We start from the raw sequence: 6,000 nt of genomic DNA, 5'->3' as shown, positions 1-6,000 counted from the left end.
TTTGATAGTGATGCACAATGCATGTTTTACAGCAAGAAATCTTTGGCAATGCATATAGATCACATACTAGCAGGCCAGTTTTAAATCATCTTGTTTTATGGCGCACATGTGTGTGTGTATGTTTGTGTGTGTGTGTGTGTGTTCGAGTGTGTGTGTGAGAATACAGTATGCATTTGTGTCAAAAATGAAGCTATGAAACAGAGTTAAGTTCTCCCGAGTGCTAATCAAACAATAGGAGTTCCTGATAAAGTCAATAAAAAAAGCGAGTATTCAAAAAGAGATCATATTTGTACCGTTTATTGGCTAATTTATTATAATTATTATATTATTATTTTGCTCTCTTTGTTGATATTTATGGTTTGACATTTTTTGTGATAAYTTAATGAACTATTTTTGCTTGTACTTCTATCTCTATCTCTCTCAGTCTCTTTCTCTCTGTCACCTCCTAGTTGTAAGGTGCATGTTGCATGGTGTGTTGGATGCTGTGAAGGAGGTGATCTGGGTAATGTTAGATGAACAGTRCGGCCAATAGCCATTTGCCAATCAAACTGTCACTACCAACCACATATTCACCTATCTATCCATTGTATTTACACATAGCCTAGTTCTAAGTCATTATATAGGGCCGGGAGTTTTGTCCAGACCACCTGATCCRACCAAGAAAAACCCAAGGCTCTAGTTCAGAGTTATATAACGAGGGCCCAGAGTTTTTCCCAACCCTGTGACCTGACCAARGAAAACCTCCCAGCCCTGTTTCATGACATTACAATTCCACAAATGAATCATTACGCTAGGTATGCCTGGAATCCGTCCAACGGTTACCAGCCRTTACTCATGTTTACCACGTTGTTCKTTCCCACCTCARCCTCTCCTGAGCAGGGCCTTCGTCCCGGTCCCTGTCCTGTCCTGGTCTCAGCGAGCTAAGCTAAGCGAAGCTTCTTTAAAGCCTGAAAACAAACATGTCATTACTGTAGGACACGATAGGCCAACCGTTTGGGAGAAATCGATCTCAATCAAACCACCCCCTACTGCTTGTGGAACCCTAAGATCACACACACACACACACACACACACACACACACTCTTCCTAATCAGCTAAGAGTTGCAGGGCTGGGATTGATGTGGGCTGTTACAAGGGTCGACGTCTCAAACACAAAGAGTTTGAAGAGAGAGACCAACGCAGGAGGTTATCCTACACAGCCATGCACTGTACCTTTGAAAAATGATGTGTGTGCTGTACCCTACACATAAAGTGATGCTAGTCAGATGCATGTGTAAAGACATGAAAACAGTAATGCATGCTAATGCATAAATATATTGTATTTAGAAAGTAGACACGTGCACATATATTTACACATCATCAATTTAGACATTAACAGTACATGCTCAGTACATGCTCAAGTTTTAATACAGAATCCTGGAAGTTCCTGTACCCTCAAACAGGCAGACAAACCATAAACAGACATGCACATGAACACACACACACACACATAATCATCACACCCGCTCTGCCAAAGAGGAGTGGTCAGGTTGTGAAGAACACGATGACCCAGATCTGTCGCATAGCTGTAGCGTACTACCCAGGCAGTATTACCCAGCATGCCTCCTGTTCACAGCACCAGCCCATGACTGAGTGGCTCCTATAGGCAATGCATTACTGTAAGAACCTGGCGTCAAACAAACTCATCCGGCCGCGACGACGTTAGCCCAGTGCTCCCCAACCCCAAACCTGCCCCTCAGTGTGGTATTCTAAGTTCTAGGTCTAAGTTCTAAATTCCAGACACAAGCCCAACTAATCTGGAAGTATAGTAATGATATTAATACCTGGTATTTGTGATAGTAATTCAGCGTTGTATTATTTTGTTTTGTGTTCGTTTCAGATTTTGATTTGTTTGTGATGAGCCATGTTTTGTCTCTCGTTTTGTTTGTTAGTTTGTGTCAGTGTGAGGAGAGGGATGGGAGCCTACAACCTCTCCCTGTGCTGTTGGCGACTATGGCCCACATTTAATCAACTACAGATATTGAAAGAAACCGCACTACCTGCTGAAGAAAAAGAGCATAGACCAGCCTTCGTTGCGTTTTCTCTGGTGACCAGCCTTTGTTGCATTTTCTCTGGTGACCAGCCTTCGTTGTGTTTTCGCCAGTGACCAGCCTTCGTTGTGTTTTTGACACTGATGTCCAACATAAGCTGTTCACCTGCAAAACCAGCATCAAGTCACATTATGCTGGCTTGAAAAGGGATTTCTTATTCCTATTGGAATCCAGACTGAGTAAGGATATCCAATAATTGGACCTTTCATTCACTCACTCACTCAAAATCTGCATTCAGCACGAATGCCATGGTTAGAAAAATGTATGAATGAGACTACCTAAGCCATCTAAACTGTAACAACCATTTCAGTAACGGGTGCAATAAATCCAAATAACAGATTTGATTAGTTGAGAAAAATATTTAGTATAAGATAGTAGTATACTACTTTGTGTTGTATAAGATAAATGAATTGATTAATTAATCAATCAATGTACATGCAAAAACATAGATATTGAAACAGACAGCAATAGAGTATGTGTCACGTTCGTCTGAATGAATGGACCAAGGCGCAGCGTACTTAGAGTTCCACATGTTTAATAAATATGAAACTCACCAAAAACAATACAGAAGAAAACGAAACGTTCTGGGCTGCTCACAGGCAGCTACACAAAAACAAGATCCCACAAACAACAGGTGGGAAAAGGCTGCCTAAATATGATCCCCAATCAGAGACAACAATAGACAGCTGCCGCTGATTGGGAACCATACCAGGCCAACAAAGAAATAGAAAACATAGATTGCCCACCCTAGTCACACCCTGACCTAACCAAATAGAGAATTAAAAGGATCTCTAAGGTCAGGGCGTGACAGTATGCTTGTAAATATGATAATGATGGGTGTGGTTCAGACAAATGTAAGGTGTTATTGCTATAAAAGGACAGTATGCTGCTGAATGTTGGTTACTTGAGACTATACCTCACTTGGGATTTGAACTCACAACCTGTTGGTTGTTAATGACCTGAATGTCCTGCTAACCCCACCAGGTCTGTGGGCATGACAGAGATTGGCCACAGATTAAAGGCAAGAWTACATTTCTGCACTTTGCTWAAAGTTTCCAAGAACCAAGTCAATAATTGTCAGATTATCTGACAACACCAATGAAGAAATAGCAGTGCTTGTTGTAAAGTGTGCATAAATACTTTGGGGATTTCCACCAGGAGCATCTTTATTACCAAGAACATATATCCCCACACTCAAAATTAGGGTACAGTTAGAGTACAGTCTTGTTCCCTGGAGTACAAAMAGTTCAAAGGTAGACCTTCAGGTACCTTCAGAGGTACACATAGGAACTCACATGGTATTGGTTGGTTTGCAAAATGTACCCTTTTAGGGTACATGTATGGATAATCTAGTATAATGGTACATTTTTCTAACCAATATTTTGAATATAAGGTACAATCATCACTTCACTTTGAAATGTAGGTGGGGGAAATGTATATATGTGTTTGTGCCAACCGCCAGTTGAAGTGTTGTACCAGTTTAAGGGGGTGTGATGGGAAACTGAGGCCTTCTGAAGGCTTCAGCGCATTCACCAAATTGTGCCGGAAAATGGTTCATTACTCAGAGCTTCATTATCTGTTCACAATGTACATTATTGACATCTGCTGGTCAGCAATAAATAGCAGCGTGTGATAATCAGATGGAAGTATTTTTTCACTGTTTTCATCAAAACTCCTATAATCAGTTGGAATACCAGGTTTGTATCTTTCATCATGCTTCCCTTTTCTGCCTTCAAGTTGACTATTTTTCATAATCTGAACCGCGGCGAAATCAGTGGGATCTCGCATTTTGCAACACACGGTTTGAAAAAGCATGGAATCAAACGAAGTCTCGGATGTCATTGATGATGTACTACTGATAAAGTGATGCACGCATCGGCACACTGCTTCGAAGTTAGCTGCTTAGCAATTTCAACGCATGCCTCGGAGCTCCGGTATCAAMCGTAACATGACTACATTTCACAGGAACTTAATGGAAATGAGTTGCCTTGAAGTTGCTTTGAATTCTGCGTTACCTAATTGGCAACCAGTTGTCAGTAAATGATTGTAAAAATTCACAGTAACTTAATAGCCAGTAACTGCTAGTAACTCGTAAACTGGTAACTAACTGCCAGTTTCTTACTGGCACCTTAACTGGCAACCTAACTGATTACAAGATAGCGTATAACGCTCAGCATTCCTGGTGGTGAGCACACTTGGGAACCAGCCTCACATTGCCTCAACCTCTTGGTTGGTAGCAAACTGACCTTCCTGCTACACCATCAGGTCAGTRAGYGTGACAGAGATCAGCCACAGTAAGTTACTGTGAATTTTACAATAACTGCTTGCRGCAAGCTGACAGTAAGTTAACGSAAATTAAACATGAACTTCCTGATGAAAAACTGCCATTAAGTTACTGGAAAATGCACAGTAACCTCTTAACAGCGCAGCTCTTGATWGTCACAAGCTCTTAMAAAGATGTAGAACTGGGACATGACAAATGAGGCGCTCAACCTTTATCTTCTATGATATCATGGCAGTYCGCAAACAAACGTTTAAGTGCATGCCGTTACCTACTGTGCTGGAATGTACGATCAATCATGATCTTTCCAATTCTGTACTACCATGAAAATAAAAACCAAATAAATCCCTACTAACTTCTACCACACCCTGCCCTTCTCCCAAAACCCCTTCCCAACCTACCCCCCTACCCCATTAATCTTTACCTATATCATGCTGAAACACTCCACCCTTTGGATTTTTCAGCATGTCAACAACCACTTCAACAGTAACATCTGTTACCCCCAATATCTATTTTGCCGTCTCCACAATAACCTACATTCCACAACCCGAGTCATATTTATAACCTTACCAATAAAAGCTATGATGTCAACTTTATTCATTATCAAAGTGTCCTTTGACACCACACTTTCATGAGCACAAGATTTCTGAACAGGCCTTGAAACCATGCCAGGACCAGCAGAAACACCACCCCCGACATTAGGTCCACTTAATACATGAGCAGCCATGGAAGCGGCATCATTCCACACTGTAGCTCCACCAATCTGTTTTAGCACCTCTGCATACGATACATCATGACTCATTTTATATTTCTGAGCCTCTCGAGCCTCTCTCTGCACCTGGCATCCACCGAATGCTGCACTATGTTCCCCCACACAATTACAACACTTAACCTTCACATTGCTCCCACATTTACGGTAATCATGTTCCCCTCCACACTTAGCACATATTTTCCTTCCTTTACATTGAACAGCTATCAGTCCCATTCTTTGACTTTTAAAACCCCGCAATGGGGACAGGACAAATTCCACGACATTGAAACTAAGGAATCCTATCTGTACTTWCCCAGGCATAACCTTCTCAAACCTCAGCGGCACTGATAGGCTTCACTTCTTTGACCTTCTTTCCTACTGATCAACACTTTGGCCTCAATCACTCTTCCTCCCTTCACATTTTCTTTAATATCATCTATAGACATAGATATTGGGACCCCAGTGATGACTCCCCTCAATCTAGCATAAGCACCAGTGACATGGCTTTTAATCTTCTTCCCATTAAGCTTTTCCATTTTCAGAATCTTCTCTTGCTGAGCCTGGCTACCACACAATATTAACAATCTACAGTTGAAGTCGGAAGTTTACATACGCTTAGGTTGGAGTCATTAAAACTAGTTTTTCAACCACTCCACACATTTCTTGTTAACAAACTATAGTTTTGGCAAGTTGGTTAGGACATCTACTTAGTTCATGACACAAGTAATTTTTCCAAACAATTGTTTACAGACGATTATTCACTTATAATTCACTGTATACTCTAAATTACTGGGCCTTTAAACAGCTTGGAAAATTCCACAAAATTATATCATGGCTTTAGAAGCTTCTGATAGGCTAATTGACATAATTTGAGTCA

This window comes from Salvelinus sp. IW2-2015, linkage group LG13, assembly GCF_002910315.2.
Source record: "Salvelinus sp. IW2-2015 linkage group LG13, ASM291031v2, whole genome shotgun sequence".
NCBI lineage: Eukaryota > Metazoa > Chordata > Actinopteri > Salmoniformes > Salmonidae > Salvelinus > Salvelinus sp. IW2-2015.
The sequence above is the reverse complement of the archived record's forward strand: the minus strand, read 5'-3'. Positions refer to the sequence as shown.